The sequence below is a fragment of the Anomaloglossus baeobatrachus genome, chromosome 2 (genome assembly GCF_048569485.1).
Source record: "Anomaloglossus baeobatrachus isolate aAnoBae1 chromosome 2, aAnoBae1.hap1, whole genome shotgun sequence".
Classification (NCBI taxonomy): domain Eukaryota; kingdom Metazoa; phylum Chordata; class Amphibia; order Anura; family Aromobatidae; genus Anomaloglossus; species Anomaloglossus baeobatrachus.
The window spans coordinates 269,354,529-269,375,232 of record NC_134354.1 but is presented as its reverse complement, the minus strand read 5'-3'; the positions used below and the strand labels follow the sequence as shown (position 1 = coordinate 269,375,232).

At 41.6% G+C, this 20,704-nt stretch overlaps 1 protein-coding gene across 1 annotated transcript in view; it reads left to right on the top strand.

Moving 5' to 3' along the window:
- LOC142289690 (contactin-associated protein-like 5) overlaps positions 1–20,704 on the top strand; it is a 766,069-nt gene that overhangs the window by 445,589 nt on the left and 299,776 nt on the right. The window lies entirely within an intron of this gene.

Sequence of the window (20,704 nt, the reverse complement as noted above, 5' to 3'; positions counted from 1 at the left end):
TCCAAAGATCTCAAATTTGGACTCCTCAGACCAAAGCACAGATTTCCACTGGTCTAATATCCATTTCTTGTGTTCTGTAGCCCAAACAAGTCTCTTCTGCTTGTTGCCTGTCCTTATACTCCGCGCTGCTGTACAAAGAATCACTCCAAATAATAAAAGCAATGGCGATGGTTTATTCTACGCGTTTCGAAGAGATATCCTCACTTCTTCCTCAGGAAAATCCACCGATCGGGATCGGGATCGGCTGCAGCTGTTATATGTCTCTATACTGGTTGTGAGTCTCACAACCTTTCCAGGTGAGCGGTTTTCCTATTAAAAAGTCACCGTATTTTACACTGGTAAAACCCTATTGCGCTCCTTATATCCACAGCTTTTTCCTGTCTGTTGCCTGTCCTTAGCAGTGGTTTCCTAGCAGCTATTTTACCATGAAGGCCTGCTGCACAAAGTCTCCTCTTAACAGTTATTCTAGAGATGTGTCTTCTGCTAGAACTCTGTGTGGCATTGACCTGGTCTCTAATCTGAGCTGCTGTTAACCTCCAATTTATGAGGCTGGTGACTCGGATAAACTTATCCTCTGCAGCAGAGGTGACTCTTGGTCTTCCTTTCCTGGGGCAGCCCTCATGTGAGCCACTTTCTTTGTAGCATTTGATGGTTTTTGCCACTGCCCTTGGGGACACTTTCAAAGTTTTCCCAATTTTTCGGACTGAATGACCTTCATTTCTTAAAGTAATGATGGCCACTCATTTTTCTGTACTTAGCTGCTTTTTTCTTACCATAATACAAATTCAAACAGTCTATTCAGTAGGACTATCAGCTGTATATCCACCAGACTTCTGCACAACACAACTGATGGTCCCAACCCCATTTTTAAGGCAAGAAATCCCACTTATTAAACCTGACAGGGCACAGCTGTGAAGTGAAAACCATTTCCGGTGACTACCTCTTGAAGCTGATCAAGAGAATGCCAAGAGTGTGCAAAGCAGTAATCAAAGCCAAAGGTGGCTACTTTGAAGAACCTAGAATATAACACATATTTTAAGTTGTTTCACACTTTTTTTTTGTTAATTATTTTATTCCACATGTGTTAATTCATAGTTTTGATGCCTTCAATGTGAATCTACAATTTTCAGATTCATGAAAATAAAGAAAACTCTTTGAATGAGAAGGTGTGTCCAAACTTTTGGTCTGTACTGTGTGTGTGTATATATATAAATATATATATATATATAATGTATAAGACCCTTTTCACGCATCCTTTTAAATAAAATGCATGTATTGCATGGTCCGGTTTGTCCACCTGTGTGGCCATCCATGGCAAGGTATGTGTCATCTATGTGCCATCCGTGCTTTCCCAGTATGGTTAAAGGAAGAAAGAAATTACAAAGCTTCTCTTATTTTTTGCAATGTGAAATACATAGAGCACATTGATGGCACACGGATGTCACGCGGATATCATCCACGTGGTGTACGTGTTTTTCACGGACCCATTGGGTCCGTGTGTCCATATTGCCAGTTAAGATTGGACATGATTCCGTGTGTATCAGATGGACACACGTATGGGTCAAATGATCAGTGTGAAAACATGGACGTGTGAAAATCCCATGGATTTTTAATAGTATGCCCCAGTACGCACTGGAAACATGGACGTGTGTGGCGCCTGCCCATTATGTAATATGATAGTACATCATTTAGTGGAAAGGGGCCATTGTGTTGAATTAATAAACATACATTTGTGATAAAATATGTTGAATATTTTCTGGGTTCTCATCTCCTGATCAGGGAATGTACTAGTCAGACTATATACCATCCTGTATGTTGTGCGGTTCTGCTGTTCTCCGTAAATGCATAATTAATCAGGAATTATTTCATGCTTTCTCTCTAGTACAATCACTACTGGCGCTGATCTAAGAAAGCAATTTACTCTGCAGCACAGAAAATAAATATTAATTAGCTTCTGGGACTTCAAACTTTCAACTCCCTGGTGTCGGCACAGTAGGCGGAGGTCTGAGTGAAGGGGAAAGTCTCTGCACCCCAGAGTCCAATTGCGACTTTTTCAATATTAGAATGTTTAGATACTCATATTGCTATTCAATATATATTACTGTTGTGCTGGAGACAACTTTATTTGATTATATTGCCCAAGGTATGAAATTTCACACAGAAAATAAATTTGATTTCTTGAAGAAAAAAAGAAAGGATTTTATTTAACCTCTTTAAATCCAAGTCTTGTACAAATTGCTCTGTAACAGTGCCTGCTACAAATCCAGTTTAATGTACCAATATCCAGCTCGGTGAGTTTACCTTTCCTCCAGTTTAGCTATGTAGGTTTCTTAAATGAGTGCAGAAATAACCAATTTACCTCAAATATATTGTTTCATTACTTAGGCTCTTCGAGGACACATTTTAAAAAATAAATAGGAATCACTTAAGGCCGGTTTCACACATCCGGCTTTTCACCGGATTCGGCGCACACCAGTACAGTGTATACAGTACAATGGCAGCGCCGCAACTTCCTGGTCACATGCTCCGGTCACATGACAGCATGTGACTGTTGCTTGTCGCGCTGCCATTGTACTGTGTACACTGTACTGGTGTGCGCCGAATCTGGCAAACCGGTGAAAAGCTGGATGTGTGAAACTAGCCTTAAAGAGAACTTGTCCACATGGTTATTCTACCAAATCTGAGAGCAGCATGACCTACGGACAGAAACCCTGACTCATGAGATTTATCACTTACTGTTGAATTTTTTAGAATTACTCTTTTATCAGATCTACCAGATCACTGAATGCTAAGTTCTGTATAACCCCGCCCCCACACTATTGATTGGCAGCTTTGTGTGTACACTGTACTTAGGCAGAAAGATGTTAGCGGTTGGGTTACACAGAGCTCATGAATTTGGAAGATTACATGGGAGGAGTGAGTAGTCCTCAAGTGATAAACTCCTGCTGATAAAACAGTGATTTTATCAGAACTGCAAAATGTATGTGTTACATCGCTAGAATCACTATCACTATCAGAATCAAGGTCTCTACATTATGATGCTCTAAGATTAAGGGGCAAAAATAATCTGACAAATTCAATTTAATAATGAGTCTTCCTTTTAGGTCAATGCTTAAAATTTTATGCTGTTGTTAAAGTCTGTCAGCCAGAATCTAAAACGGTGAATCTGTCTTCAGCGATATGCAATTTTTGATATGTCCACACTCAATTATGTTCCATGGGATGTTGTGATACCTCAGCCTATTTTCTACTTCCCGTTTTACTAACTTTGCACATCCCTGTGCAAGTTTTTACAACTCTTTATGACAACTTGAATGGGCGCTCTTGGACTACTTCCATTTGTGTGGGGGGTGCATGATGCCTACAAAGCAGAAGTAAATAAATAGAGAAAAAGCATAGGCACAAAACAGCACTCAACCCACCAATAGATGTAAAAGGATATAAATGTTATTGAAAGTGTAACATTAAATCACTTAAAACCACAAAAAAGGGTCCAACATACACTCCATGACAGAGGTTATGTCGCTTATCTACAGTCATGGCCAAAAGTTTTGAGAATGCTTCAAATATCAATTTTCACAAAGTCTACTGCTTAAGTTTTTCTAATGGCAATTTGCATATACTCCAGAATGTCATACAGAGGGATCAGCTTAACAGCAATTACTTGCAAAGTCAATATTGGCTAAGAAAATGAACTTTAACCCCCAAAACACATTTCAACATCATTGCATTCCTGCCTTAAAAGGAGCAGCTAACATTGTTTTAGTGATTGTTCCATTAACACAGGTGTGGGTGTTGATGAGGACAGGGCTGGCGATCAATCAGTCATGATTAAGTAAGAATGACAGCACTGGACACTTTAAAAGGAGGCTGGTGCTTGGTATCATTGTTTCTCTTCAGTTAACCATGGTTATCTCTAAAGAAACACGTGCAGCCATTATTGCTCTGCACAAAAAAGGCCTAACAGGGAAGAGTATCGCAGCTACAAAGATTGCACCTCAGTCAACAATCTATTAAGAACTTCAAGGAGAGAGCTTCCATTGTTGCCAAAAAGGCTCCAGGGCGCCCAAGAAGGACCAGCAAACGCCAGGACTGTATCTTAAAACTGTTTCAGCTGCGGGATCGGACTACCAGCAGTGCCGAGCTAGCTCAGCAATGGCAGCAGGCTGGTGTGAATGCTTCTGCACGCACTGTGAGGCGGAGACTGCTTGAGCAAGGCCTGGTTTCAAGGAGGGCAGCAAAGAAGCCACTTCTCTCCAGAAAAAACATCAGGGACCGACTGATATTCTGCAAAAGGTACAGGGAGTGAACTGCTGAGGACTGGGGTAAAGTCATTTTCTCAGATGAATCCCCTTTTCGATTGTTTGGGACATCTGGAAAACAGCTTATTAGGAGAAGAAGAGGTGAGCGCTACCACCAGTCTTGTCTCATGTGAACTGTTAAGCATCCTGAAACGATTCACGTGTGGGGTTTCTTCTCAGCCAAGGGAATCGGCTCACTCACAGTCTTGCCTAAAAACACAGCCATGAATAAAGAATGGTAGCAGAATCTCCTCCAAGAGCAACTTCTCCCAACTGTCCAAGAGCAGTTTGGCGCCCAACAATGCCTTTTCCAGCATGATGGAGCACCTTGCCATAAAGCAAAGGTGATCACTAAATGGCTCATGGAACAAAACATAGAGGCTTTGGGTCCATGGCCTGGAAACTCCCCAGATCTTAATCTCATTGAGAACTTGTGAGCAATGATCAAGAGACGGGTGGACAAACAAAAACCAACAAATTTTGGCAAAATGCAAGCATTGCTTATGCAAGAATGGACAGCTATCAGTCAGGATTTGGTCCAGAAGTTGAAGGGTCAACACTAGAGTTGAGCGCGGTTCGTGGTTCGAGGTTCTCCAGTTCTAGGCTCGAGTGATTTTGGGGCCTGTTCTAGATCGAACTAGAACTCGAGCTTTTTGCAAAAGCTCGATAGTTCTAGAAACGTTCGAGATCGGTTCTAGCAGCAAAAAAACAGCTAATTCCTAGCTGGCTTTCCGCTGTAATAGTGTAAGTCACTCTGTGACTCACACTATTATGACATTTCAGTGTATAGTGTGCGTGAACAGCGCCTTCAGATCACTGCTGTTTCTATAATGGCGATCGCCATTTTTTTTTTTTTCCTTGTCTTCCTTCCCTAAGCGCGCGCGTCTTGTGGGGCGGGCCGGCATGTCAGCCAATCCCAGACACACACACAGCTAAGTGGACTTTTAGCCAGAGAAGTAACGGCATGTGTGATAGGATGTCCATGTCACATGTCCCTGCATTATAAAACCGGACATTTTCCTCCAGGACGCCATTATCTCTTCTGCGTCTTTGGTGTCAGACATCACTGTCGCAGCTCCGTCCTTTGTCCTATCGATGATACAGCTGTATGCGCTCCATACACAGCGCTGGACAGCTTAGGGAGAGCACTTTCTATCAGTCCTTTTAAGGGCTCAAACCGGTAGGGTCAGAGCCATAGGTGACAGGTCCTGAAAACAGAGACAGCGTCTGTGTAGCCAAGGTCAGGGATTTCGTCGCAGCATTTCACCATTAGGAGGGAATAGAAAGGCAGGCTTCCATTCCTCTACCCAGAGCCCCACAATCCTGGCACTGTACCTTCCTGTCCTCTGCACACTCCAATTCTTTTAACTAAGCCATTATGCTAGCAAACAGTCAGTGTACCTAGTGGCATCCTAAACGTGGCTATTGGACTTTTGTGTAGTCACAGTAGTGCAAAGATATTTGCAGCACGTCTGCCTGCATTGCACACTCCAACTCTTTTTAACTAAGCCATTATACTAGCAAACAGTCAGTGTACCTAGTGGCATCCTAAACGTGGCTATTGGACTTTTGTGTAGTCAAACTAGTGGAAAGATATTTGCAGCATGTCTGCCTGCATTGCACACTCCAACTCTTTTTAACTAAGCCATTATACTAGCAAACAGTCAGTGTACCTAGTGGCATCCTAAACGTGGCTATTGTACTTTTGTGTAGTCAAACTAGTGGAAAGATATTTGCAGCACGTCTGCCTGCATTGCACACTCCAACTCTTTTTAACTAAGCCATTATACTAGCAAACAGTCAGTGTACCTAGTGGCATCCTAAACGTGGCTATTGGACTTTTGTGTAGTCAAACTAGTGCAAAGATATTTGCAGCACGTCTGCCTGCATTGCACACTCAAACTCTTTTTAACTAAGCCATTATACTAGCAAACAGTCAGTGTACCTAGTGGCATCCTAAACGTGGCTATTGTACTTTTGTGTAGTCAAACTAGTGGAAAGATATTTGCAGCACGTCTGCCTGCATTGCACACTCCAACTCTTTTTAACTAAGCCATTATACTAGCAAACAATCAGTGTACCTAGTGGCATCCTAAACGTGGCTATTGGACTTTTGTGTAGTCAAACTAGTGCAAAGATATTTGCAGCACGTCTGCCTGCATTGCACACTCCAACTCATTATAACTAAGCCATTATACTAGCAAACACTCAGTGTACCTAGTGGCATCCTAAACGTGGCTATTGGACTTTTGTGTAGTCACAGTAGTGCAAAGATATTTGCAGCACGTCTGCCTGCATTGCACACTCCAACTCTTTTTAACTATGCCATTATACTAGCAAACAGTCAGTGTACCTAGTGGCATCCTAAACGTGGCTATTGGAGTTTTGTGTAGTCAAACTAGTGGAAAGATATTTGCAGCATGTCTGCCTGCATTGCACACTCCAACTCTTTTTAACTAAGCCATTATACTAGCAAACAGTCAGTGTACCTAGTGGCATCCTAAACGTGGCTATTGGACTTTTGTGTAGTCAAACTAGTGCAAAGATATTTGCAGCACGTCTGCCTGCATTGCACACTCCAACTCATTATAACTAAGCCATTATACTAGCAAACACTCAGTGTACCTAGTGGCATCCTAAACGTGGCTATTGGACTTTTGTGTAGTCACAGTAGTGCAAAGATATTTGCAGCACGTCTGCCTGCATTGCACACTCCAACTCTTTTAACTAAGCCATTATACTAGCAAACAGTCAGTGTACCTAGTGGCATCCTAAACGTGGCTATTGGACTTTTGTGTAGTCAAACTAGTGGAAAGATATTTGCAGCATGTCTGCCTGCATTGCACACTCCAACTCTTTTTAACTAAGCCATTATACTAGCAAACAGTCAGTGTACCTAGTGGCATCCTAAACGTGGCTATTGTACTTTTGTGTAGTCAAACTAGTGGAAAGATATTTGCAGCACGTCTGCCTGCATTGCACACTCCAACTCTTGTTAACTAAGCCATTATACTAGCAAACAGTCAGTGTACCTAGTGGCATCCTAAACGTGGCTATTGTACTTTTGTGTAGTCAAACTAGTGGAAAGATATTTGCAGCACGTCTGCCTGCATTGCACACTCCAACTCTTTTTAACTAAGCCATTATACTAGCAGTCAGTGTACCTAGTGGCATCCTAAACGTGGCTATTGGACTTTTGTGTAGTCAAACTAGTGCAAAGATATTTGCAGCACGTCTGCCTGCATTGCACACTCCAACTCATTATAACTAAGCCATTATACTAGCAAACACTCAGTGTACCTAGTGGCATCCTAAACGTGGCTATTGGACTTTTGTGTAGTCACAGTAGTGCAAAGATATTTGCAGCACGTCTGCCTGCATTGCACACTCCAACTCTTTTTAACTAAGCCATTATACTAGCAAACAGTCAGTGTACCTAGTGGCATCCTAAACGTGGCTATTGGACTTTTGTGTAGTCAAACTAGTGGAAAGATATTTGCAGCATGTCTGCCTGCATTGCACACTCCAACTCTTTTTAACTAAGCCATTATACTAGCAAACAGTCAGTGTACCTAGTGGCATCCTAAACGTGGCTATTGTACTTTTGTGTAGTCAAACTAGTGGAAAGATATTTGCAGCACGTCTGCCTGCATTGCACACTCCAACTCTTGTTAACTAAGCCATTATACTAGCAAACAGTCAGTGTACCTAGTGGCATCCTAAACGTGGCTATTGTACTTTTGTGTAGTCAAACTAGTGGAAAGATATTTGCAGCACGTCTGCCTGCATTGCACACTCCAACTCTTTTTAACTAAGCCATTATACTAGCAAACAGTCAGTGTACCTAGTGGCATCCTAAACGTGGCTATTGGACTTTTGTGTAGTCAAACTAGTGCAAAGATATTTGCAGCACGTCTGCCTGCATTGCACACTCCAACTCATTATAACTAAGCCATTATACTAGCAAACAGTCAGTGTACCTAGTGGCATTCTAAACGTGGCTATTGGACTTTTGTGTAGTCAAACTAGTGGAAAGATATTTGCAGCATGTCTGCCTGCATTGCACACTCCAACTCTTTTTAACTAAGCCATTATACTAGCAAACAGTCAGTGTACCTAGTGGCATCCTAAACGTGGCTATTGTACTTTTGTGTAGTCAAACTAGTGGAAAGATATTTGCAGCACGTCTGCCTGCATTGCACACTCCAACTCTTTTTAACTAATCCATTATACTAGCAAACAGTCAGTGTACCTAGTGGTATCCTAAACGTGGCTATTGTACTTTTGTGTAGTCAAACTAGTGCAAAGATATTTGCAGCACAACTGCCTGCATTGCACACTCCAACTCATTATAACTAAGCCATTATACTAGCAAACAGTCAGTGTACCTAGTGGCATCCTAAACGTGGCTATTGGACTATTGTGTAGTCAAACTAGTGCAAAGATATTTGCAGCACGTCTGCCTGCATTGCACACTCCAACTCATTATAACTAAGCCTTTATACTAGCAAACAGTCAGTGTACCTAGTGGCATTCTAAACGTGGCTATTGGACTTTTGTGTAGTCAAACTAGTGGAAAGATATTTGCAGCATGTCTGCCTGCATTGCACACTCCAACTCTTTTTAACTAAGCCATTATACTAGCAAACAGTCAGTGTACCTAGTGGCATCCTAAACGTGGCTATTGTACTTTTGTGTAGTCAAACTAGTGGAAAGATATTTGCAGCACGTCTGCCTGCATTGCACACTCCAACTCTTTTTAACTAATCCATTATACTAGCAAACAGTCAGTGTACCTAGTGGCATCCTAAACGTGGCTATTGTACTTTTGTGTAGTCAAACTAGTGCAAAGATATTTGCAGCACAACTGCCTGCATTGCACACTCCAACTCATTATAACTAAGCCATTATACTAGCAAACAGTCAGTGTACCTAGTGGCATCCTAAACGTGGCTATTGGACTTTTGTGTAGTCAAACTAGTGGAAAGATATTTGCAGCACGTCTGCCTGCATTGCACACTTAAACTCTTTTTAACTAAGCCATTATACTAGCAAACACTCAGTGTACCTAGTGGCATCCTAAACGTGGCTATTGGACTTTTGTGTAGTCACAGTAGTGCAAAGATATTTGCAGCACGTCTGCCTGCATTGCACACTCCAACTCTTTTTAACTAAGCCATTGTACTAGCAAACAGTCAGTGTACCTAGTGGCATCCTAAACGTGGCTATTGGACTTTTGTGTAGTCAAACTAGTGGAAAGATATTTGCAGCATGTCTTCCTGCATTGCACACTCCAACTCTTTTTAACTAAGCCATTATACTAGCAAACAGTCAGTGTACCTAGTGGCATCCTAAACGTGGCTATTGGACTTTTGTGTAGTCAAACTAGTGGAAAGAAAATTGCAGCACGTCTGCCTGCATTGCACACTCCAACTCTTTTTAACTAAGCCATTATACTAGCAAACATTCAGTGTACCTAGTGGCATCCTAAACGTGGCTATTGTACTTTTGTGTAGTCAAACTAGTGGAAAGATATTTGCAGCACGTCTGCCTGCATTGCACACTCCAACTCTTGTTAACTAAGCCATTATACTAGCAAACAGTCAGTGTACCTAGTGGCATCCTAAACATGGCTATTGTACTTTTGTGTAGTCAAACTAGTGGAAAGATATTTGCAGCACGTCTGCCTGCATTGCACACTCCAACTCTTTTTAACTAAGCCATTATACTAGCAAACAGTCAGTGTACCTAGTGGCATCCTAAACGTGGCTATTGGACTTTTGTGTAGTCAAACTAGTGCAAAGATATTTGCAGCACGTCTGCCTGCATTGCACACTCAAACTCTTTTTAACTAAGCCATTATACTAGCAAACAGTCAGTGTACCTAGTGGCATCCTAAACGTGGCTATTGTACTTTTGTGTAGTCAAACTAGTGGAAAGATATTTGCAGCACGTCTGCCTGCATTGCACACTCCAACTCTTTTTAACTAAGCCATTATACTTGCAAACAATCAGTGTACCTAGTGGCATCCTAAACGTGGCTATTGTACTTTTGTGTAGTCAAACTAGTGGAAAGATATTTGCAGCACGTCTGCCTGCATTGCACACTCCAACTCTTTTTAACTAAGCCATTATACTAGCAAACAGTCAGTGTACCTAGTGGCATCCTAAACGTGGCTATTGGACTTTTGTGTAGTCAAACTAGTGCAAAGATATTTGCAGCACGTCTGCCTGCATTGCACACTCCAACTCATTATAACTAAGCCATTATACTAGCAAACACTCAGTGTACCTAGTGGCATCCTAAACGTGGCTATTGGACTTTTGTGTAGTCACAGTAGTGCAAAGATATTTGCAGCACGTCTGCCTGCATTGCACACTCCAACTCTTTTTAACTAAGCCATTATACTAGCAAACAGTCAGTGTACCTAGTGGCATCCTAAACGTGGCTATTGGACTTTTGTGTAGTCAAACTAGTGGAAAGATATTTGCAGCATGTCTGCCTGCATTGCACACTCCAACTCTTTTTAACTAAGCCATTATACTAGCAAACAGTCAGTGTACCTAGTGGCATCCTAAACGTGGCTATTGGACTTTTGTGTAGTCAAACTAGTGCAAAGATATTTGCAGCACGTCTGCCTGCATTGCACACTCCAACTCATTATAACTAAGCCATTATACTAGCAAACACTCAGTGTACCTAGTGGCATCCTAAACGTGGCTATTGGACTTTTGTGTAGTCACAGTAGTGCAAAGATATTTGCAGCACGTCTGCCTGCATTGCACACTCCAACTCTTTTTAACTAAGCCATTATACTAGCAAACAGTCAGTGTACCTAGTGGCATCCTAAACGTGGCTATTGGACTTTTGTGTAGTCAAACTAGTGGAAAGATATTTGCAGCATGTCTGCCTGCATTGCACACTCCAACTCTTTTTAACTAAGCCATTATACTAGCAAACAGTCAGTGTACCTAGTGGCATCCTAAACGTGGCTATTGTACTTTTGTGTAGTCAAACTAGTGGAAAGATATTTGCAGCACGTCTGCCTGCATTGCACACTCCAACTCTTGTTAACTAAGCCATTATACTAGCAAACAGTCAGTGTACCTAGTGGCATCCTAAACGTGGCTATTGTACTTTTGTGTAGTCAAACTAGTGGAAAGATATTTGCAGCACGTCTGCCTGCATTGCACACTCCAACTCTTTTTAACTAAGCCATTATACTAGCAAACAGTCAGTGTACCTAGTGGCATCCTAAACGTGGCTATTGGACTTTTGTGTAGTCAAGCTAGTGCAAAGGTATTTGCAGCACGTCTGCCTGCATTGCACACTCCAACTCATTATAACTAAGCCATTATACTAGCAAACACTCAGTGTATCTAGTGGCATCCTAAACGTGGCTATTGGATTTTTGTGTAGTCACAGTAGTGCAAAGATATTTGCAGCACGTCTGCCTGCATTGCACACTCCAACTCTTTTTAACTAAGCCATTATACTAGCAAACAGTCAGTGTACCTAGTGGCATCCTAAACGTGGCTATTGGACTTTTGTGTAGTCAAACTAGTGGAAAGATATTTGCAGCATGTCTGCCTGCATTGCACACTCCAACTCTTTTTAACTAAGCCATTATACTAGCAAACAGTCAGTGTACCTAGTGGCATCCTAATTGTGGCTATTGTACTTTTGTGTAGTCAAACTAGTGGAAAGATATTTGCAGCACGTCTGCCTGCATTGCACACTCCAACTCTTGTTAACTAAGCCATTATACTAGCAAACAGTCAGTGTACCTAGTGGCATCCTAAACGTGGCTATTGTACTTTTGTGTAGTCAAACTAGTGGAAAGATATTTGCAGCACGTCTGCCTGCATTGCACACTCCAACTCTTTTTAACTAAGCCATTATACTAGCAAACAGTCAGTGTACCTAGTGGCATCCTAAACGTGGCTATTGGACTTTTGTGTAGTCAAACTAGTGCAAAGATATTTGCAGCACGTCTGCCTGCATTGCACACTCCAACTCATTATAACTAAGCCATTATACTAGCAAACAGTCAGTGTACCTAGTGGCATTCTAAACGTGGCTATTGGACTTTTGTGTAGTCAAACTAGTGGAAAGATATTTGCAGCATATCTGCCTGCATTGCACACTCCAACTCTTTTTAACTAAGCCATTATACTAGCAAACAGTCAGTGTACCTAGTGGCATCCTAAACGTGGCTATTGTACTTTTGTGTAGTCAAGCTAGTGGAAAGATATTTGCAGCACGTCTGCCTGCATTGCACACTCCAACTCTTTTTAACTAATCCATTATACTAGCAAACAGTCAGTGTACCTAGTGGTATCCTAAACGTGGCTATTGTACTTTTGTGTAGTCAAACTAGTGCAAAGATATTTGCAGCACAACTGCCTGCATTGCACACTCCAACTCATTATAACTAAGCCATTATACTAGCAAACAGTCAGTGTACCTAGTGGCATCCTAAACGTGGCTATTGGACTATTGTGTAGTCAAACTAGTGCAAAGATATTTGCAGCACGTCTGCCTGCATTGCACACTCCAACTCATTATAACTAAGCCATTATACTAGCAAACAGTCAGTGTACCTAGTGGCATTCTAAACGTGGCTATTGGACTTTTGTGTAGTCAAACTAGTGGAAAGATATTTGCAGCATGTCTGCCTGCATTGCACACTCCAACTCTTTTTAACTAAGCCATTATACTAGCAAACAGTCAGTGTACCTAGTGGCATCCTAAACGTGGCTATTGTACTTTTGTGTAGTCAAACTAGTGGAAAGATATTTGCAGCACGTCTGCCTGCATTGCACACTCCAACTCTTTTTAACTAATCCATTATACTAGCAAACAGTCAGTGTACCTAGTGGCATCCTAAACGTGGCTATTGTACTTTTGTGTAGTCAAACTAGTGCAAAGATATTTGCAGCACAACTGCCTGCATTGCACACTCCAACTCATTATAACTAAGCCATTATACTAGCAAACAGTCAGTGTACCTAGTGGCATCCTAAACGTGGCTATTGGACTTTTGTGTAGTCAAACTAGTGGAAAGATATTTGCAGCACGTCTGCCTGCATTGCACACTTAAACTCTTTTTAACTAAGCCTTTATACTAGCAAACACTCAGTGTACCTAGTGGCATCCTAAACGTGGCTATTGGACTTTTGTGTAGTCACAGTAGTGCAAAGATATTTGCAGCATGTCTTCCTGCATTGCACACTCCAACTCTTTTTAACTAAGCCATTATACTAGCAAACAGTCAGTGTACCTAGTGGCATCCTAAACGTGGCTATTGGACTTTTGTGTAGTCAAACTAGTGGAAAGAAAATTGCAGCACGTCTGCCTGCATTGCACACTCCAACTCTTTTTAACTAAGCCATTATACTAGCAAACATTCAGTGTACCTAGTGGCATCCTAAACGTGGCTATTGTACTTTTGTGTAGTCAAACTAGTGGAAAGATATTTGCAGCACGTCTGCCTGCATTGCACACTCCAACTCTTGTTAACTAAGCCATTATACTAGCAAACAGTCAGTGTACCTAGTGGCATCCTAAACATGGCTATTGTACTTTTGTGTAGTCAAACTAGTGGAAAGATATTTGCAGCACGTCTGCCTGCATTGCACACTCCAACTCTTTTTAACTAAGCCATTATACTAGCAAACAGTCAGTGTACCTAGTGGCATCCTAAACGTGGCTATTGGACTTTTGTGTAGTCAAACTAGTGCAAAGATATTTGCAGCACGTCTGCCTGCATTGCACACTCAAACTCTTTTTAACTAAGCCATTATACTAGCAAACAGTCAGTGTACCTAGTGGCATCCTAAACGTGGCTATTGTACTTTTGTGTAGTCAAACTAGTGGAAAGATATTTGCAGCACGTCTGCCTGCATTGCACACTCCAACTCTTTTTAACTAAGCCATTATACTTGCAAACAATCAGTGTACCTAGTGGCATCCTAAACGTGGCTATTGTACTTTTGTGTAGTCAAACTAGTGGAAAGATATTTGCAGCACGTCTGCCTGCATTGCACACTCCAACTCTTTTTAACTAAGCCATTATACTAGCAAACAGTCAGTGTACCTAGTGGCATCCTAAACGTGGCTATTGGACTTTTGTGTAGTCAAACTAGTGCAAAGATATTTGCAGCACGTCTGCCTGCATTGCACACTGCAACTCATTATAACTAAGCCATTATACTAGCAAACACTCAGTGTACCTAGTGGCATCCTAAACGTGGCTATTGGACTTTTGTGTAGTCACAGTAGTGCAAAGATATTTGCAGCACGTCTGCCTGCATTGCACACTCCAACTCTTTTTAACTAAGCCATTATACTAGCAAACAGTCAGTGTACCTAGTGGCATCCTAAACGTGGCTATTGGACTTTTGTGTAGTCAAACTAGTGGAAAGATATTTGCAGCATGTCTGCCTGCATTGCACACTCCAACTCTTTTTAACTAAGCCATTATACTAGCAAACAGTCAGTGTACCTAGTGGCATCCTAAACGTGGCTATTGGACTTTTGTGTAGTCAAACTAGTGCAAAGATATTTGCAGCACGTCTGCCTGCATTGCACACTCCAACTCATTATAACTAAGCCATTATACTAGCAAACACTCAGTGTACCTAGTGGCATCCTAAACGTGGCTATTGGACTTTTGTGTAGTCACAGTAGTGCAAAGATATTTGCAGCACGTCTGCCTGCATTGCACACTCCAACTCTTTTTAACTAAGCCATTATACTAGCAAACAGTCAGTGTACCTAGTGGCATCCTAAACGTGGCTATTGGACTTTTGTGTAGTCAAACTAGTGGAAAGATATTTGCAGCATGTCTGCCTGCATTGCACACTCCAACTCTTTTTAACTAAGCCATTATACTAGCAAACAGTCAGTGTACCTAGTGGCATCCTAAACGTGGCTATTGTACTTTTGTGTAGTCAAACTAGTGGAAAGATATTTGCAGCACGTCTGCCTGCATTGCACACTCCAACTCTTGTTAACTAAGCCATTATACTAGCAAACAGTCAGTGTACCTAGTGGCATCCTAAACGTGGCTATTGTACTTTTGTGTAGTCAAACTAGTGGAAAGATATTTGCAGCACGTCTGCCTGCATTGCACACTCCAACTCTTTTTAACTAAGCCATTATACTAGCAAACAGTCAGTGTACCTAGTGGCATCCTAAACGTGGCTATTGGACTTATGTGTAGTCAAACTAGTGCAAAGGTATTTGCAGCACGTCTGCCTGCATTGCACACTCCAACTCATTATAACTAAGCCATTATACTAGCAAACACTCAGTGTATCTAGTGGCATCCTAAACGTGGCTATTGGACTTTTGTGTAGTCACAGTAGTGCAAAGATATTTGCAGCACGTCTGCCTGCATTGCACACTCCAACTCTTTTTAACTAAGCCATTATACTAGCAAACAGTCAGTGTACCTAGTGGCATCCTAAACGTGGCTATTGGACTTTTGTGTAGTCAAACTAGTGGAAAGATATTTGCAGCATGTCTGCCTGCATTGCACACTCCAACTCTTTTTAACTAAGCCATTATACTAGCAAACAGTCAGTGTACCTAGTGGCATCCTAAACGTGGCTATTGTACTTTTGTGTAGTCAAACTAGTGGAAAGATATTTGCAGCACGTCTGCCTGCATTGCACACTCCAACTCTTGTTAACTAAGCCATTATACTAGCAAACAGTCAGTGTACCTAGTGGCATCCTAAACGTGGCTATTGTACTTTTGTGTAGTCAAACTAGTGGAAAGATATTTGCAGCACGTCTGCCTGCATTGCACACTCCAACTCTTTTTAACTAAGCCATTATACTAGCAAACAGTCAGTGTACCTAGTGGCATCCTAAACGTGGCTATTGGACTTTTGTGTAGTCAAACTAGTGCAAAGATATTTGTAGCACGTCTGCCTGCATTGCACACTCCAACTCATTATAACTAAGCCATTATACTAGCAAACAGTCAGTGTACCTAGTGGCATTCTAAACGTGGCTATTGGACTTTTGTGTAGTCAAACTAGTGGAAAGATATTTGCAGCATATCTGCCTGCATTGCACACTCCAACTCTTTTTAACTAAGCCATTATACTAGCAAACAGTCAGTGTACCTAGTGGCATCCTAAACGTGGCTATTGTACTTTTGTGTAGTCAAGCTAGGGGAAAGATATTTGCAGCACGTCTGCCTGCATTGCACACTCCAACTCTTTTTAACTAATCCATTATACTAGCAAACAGTCAGTGTACCTAGTGGCATCCTAAACGTGGCTATTGGACTATTGTGTAGTCAAACTAGTGCAAAGATATTTGCAGCAGGCCTGCCTGCATTGCACACTCCAACTCATTATAACTAAGCCATTATACTAGCAAACAGTCAGTGTACCTAGTGGCATTCTAAACGTGGCTATTGGACTTTTGTGTAGTCAAACTAGTGGAAAGATATTTGCAGCATGTCTGCCTGCATTGCACACTCCAACTCTTTTTAACTAAGCCATTATACTAGCAAACAGTCAGTGTACCTAGTGGCATCCTAAACGTGGCTATTGTACTTTTGTGTAGTCAAACTAGTGGAAAGATATTTGCAGCACGTCTGCCTGCATTGCACACTCCAACTCTTTTTAACTAATCCATTATACTAGCAAACAGTCAGTGTACCTAGTGGCATCCTAAACGTGGCTATTGTACTTTTGTGTAGTCAAACTAGTGCAAAGATATTTGCAGCACGTCTGCCTGCATTGCACACTCCAACTCATTATAACTAAGCCATTATACTAGCAAACAGTCAGTGTACCTAGTGGCATCCTAAACGTGGCTATTGGACTTTTGTGTAGTCAAACTAGTGGAAAGATATTTGCAGCACGTTTGCCTGCATTGCACACTTAAACTCTTTTTAACTAAGCCTTTATACTAGCAAACACTCAGTGTACCTAGTGGCATCCTAAACGTGGCTATTGGACTTTTGTGTAGTCACAGTAGTGCAAAGATATTTGCAGCACGTCTGCCTGCATTGCACACTCCAACTCTTTTTAACTAAGCCATTATACTAGCAAACAGTCAGTGTACCTAGTGGCATCCTAAACGTGGCTATTGGACTTTTGTGTAGTCAAACTAGTGGAAAGATATTTGCAGCATGTCTTCCTGCATTGCACACTCCAACTCTTTTTAACTAAGCCATTATACTAGCAAACAGTCAGTGTACCTAGTGGCATCCTAAACGTGGCTATTGGACTTTTGTGTAGTCAAACTAGTGGAAAGAAAATTGCAGCACGTCTGCCTGCATTGCACACTCCAACTCTTTTTAACTAAGCCATTATACTAGCAAACAGTCAGTGTACCTAGTGGCATCCTAAACGTGGCTATTGGAGTTTTGTGAAGTCAAACTAGTGCAAAGATATTTGCAGCACGTCTGCCTGCATTGCACACTCCAACTCATTATAACTAAGCCATTATACTAGCAAACAGTCAGTGTACCTAGTGGCATCCTAAACGTGGCTATTGTACTTTTGTCTAGTCACACTATTGCAAAGATATTTGCAGCACCTCTGCCTGCATTGCACACTCAAACTTTTTTTAACTAAGCCATTATACTAGCAAACAGTCAGTGTACCTAGTGGCATCCTAAACGTGGCTATTTGACTTTTGTGTAGTCAAACTAGTGCAAAGATATTTGCAGCACGTCTGCCTGCATTGCACACTCCAACTCATTATAACTAAGCCATTATACTAGCAAACAGTCAGTGTACCTAGTGGCATCCTAAATGTGGCTATTGTACTTTTGTGTAGTCAAACTAGTGGAAAGATATTTGCAGCACGTCTGCCTGCATTGCACACTCCAACTCATCATAACTAAGCCATTATACTAGCAAACAGTCAGTGTACCTAGTGGCATCCTAAACGTGGCTATTGTACTTTTGTCTAGTCACACTAGTGGAAAGATATTTGCAGCACGTCTGCCTGCATTGCACACTCCAACTCTTTTTAACTAAGCCATTATACTAGCAAACAGTCAGTGTACCTAGTGGCATCCTAAACGTGGCTATTGTACTTTTGTCTAGTCACACTATTGCAAAGATATTTGCAGCACCTCTGCCTGCATTGCACACTCCAACTCATTATAACTAAGCCATTATACTAGCAAACAGTCAGTGTACCTAGTGGCATCCTAAACGTGGCTATTGTACTTTTGTGTAGTCAAACTAGTGGAAAGATATTTGCAGCACGTCTGCCTGCATTGCACACTCCAACTCTTTTTAACTAAGCCATTATACTAGCAAACAGTCAGTGTACCTAGTGGCATCCTAAACGTGGCTATTGGACTTTTGTGTAGTCAAACTAGTGGAAAGATATTTGCAGCATGTCTGCCTGCATTGCACACTCCAACTCTTTTTAACTAAGCCATTATACTAGCAAACAGTCAGTGTACCTAGTGGCATCCTAAATGTGGCTATTGTACTTTTGTGTAGTCAAACTAGTGGAAAGATATTTGCAGCACGTCTGCCTGCATTGCACACTCCAACTCTTTTTAACTAAGCCATTATACTAGCAAACAGTCAGTGTACCTAGTGGCATCCTAAACGTGGCTATTGGAGTTTTGTGTAGTCAAACTAGTGCAAAGATATTTGCAGCACGTCTGCCTGCATTGCACACTCCAACTCTTTTTAACTAAGCCATTATACTAGCAAACAGTCAGTGTACCTAGTGGCATCCTAAACGTGGCTATTGTACTTTTGTGTAGTCAAACTAGTGGAAAGATATTTGCAGCACCTCTGCCTGCATTGCACACTCCAACTCATTATAACTAAGCCATTATACTAGCAAACAGTCAGTGTACCTAGTGGCATCCTAAACGTGGCTATTGTACTTTTGTGTAGTCAAACTAGTGGAAAGATATTTGCAGCACGTCTGCCTGCATTGCACACTCCAACTCTTTTTAACTAAGCCATTATACTAGCAAACAGTCAGTGTACCTAGTGGCATCCTAAACGTGGCTATTGGACTTTTGTGTAGTCAAACTAGTGGAAAGATATTTGCAGCATGTCTGCCTGCATTGCACACTCCAACTCTTTTTAACTAAGCCATTATACTAGCAAACAGTCAGTGTACCTAGTGGCATCCTAAACGTGGCTATTGGACTTTTGTGTAGTCAAACTAGTGCAAAGATATTTGCAGCAAGTCTGCCTGCATTGCACACTCCAACTCATCATAACTAAGCCATTATACTAGCAAACAGTCAGTGTACCTAGTGGCATCCTAAACGTGGCTATTGTACTTTTGTCTAGTCACACTAGTGGAAAGATATTTGCAGCACGTCTGCCTGCATTGCACACTCCAACTCTTTTTAACTAAGCCATTATACTAGCAAACAGTCAGTGTACCTAGTGGCATCCTAAACGTGGCTATTGTACTTTTGTCTAGTCACACTATTGCAAAGATATTTGCAGCACCTCTGCCTGCATTGCACACTCCAACTCATTATAACTAAGCCATTATACTAGCAAACAGTCAGTGTACCTAGTGGCATCCTAAACGTGGCTATTGTACTTTTGTGTAGTCAAACTAGTGGAAAGATATTTGCAGCACGTCTGCCTGCATTGCACACTCCAACTCTTTTTAACTAAGCCATTATACTAGCAAACAGTCAGTGTACCTAGTGGCATCCTAAATGTGGCTATTGGACTTTTGTGTAGTCAAACTAGTGGAAAGATATTTGCAGCACGTCTGCCTGCATTGCACACTCCAACTCTTTTTAACTAAGCCATTATACTAGCAAACAGTCAGTGTACCTAGTGGCATCCTAAACGTGGCTATTGGAGTTTTGTGTAGTCAAACTAGTGCAAAGATATTTGCAGCACGTCTGCCTGCATTGCACACTCCAACTCTTTTTAACTAAGCCATTATACTAGCAAACAGTCAGTGTACCTAGTGGCATCCTAAACGTGGCTATTGTACTTTTGTGTAGTCAAACTAGTGGAAAGATATTTGCAGCACCTCTGCCTGCATTGCACACTACAACTCATTATAACTAAGCCATTAAACTAGCAAACAGTCAGTGTACCTAGTGGCATCCTAAACGTGGCTATTGTACTTTTGTGTAGTCAAACTAGTGGAAAGATATTTGCAGCACGTCTGCCTGCATTGCACACTCCAACTCTTTTTAACTAAGCCATTATACTAGCAAACAGTCAGTGTACCTAGTGGCATCCTAAACGTGGCTATTGGACTTTTGTGTAGTCAAACTAGTGGAAAGATATTTGCAGCATGTCTGCCTGCATTGCACACTCCAACTCTTTTTAACTAAGCCATTATACTAGCAAACAGTCAGTGTACCTAGTGGCATCCTAAACGTGGCTATTGGACTTTTGTGTAGTCAAACT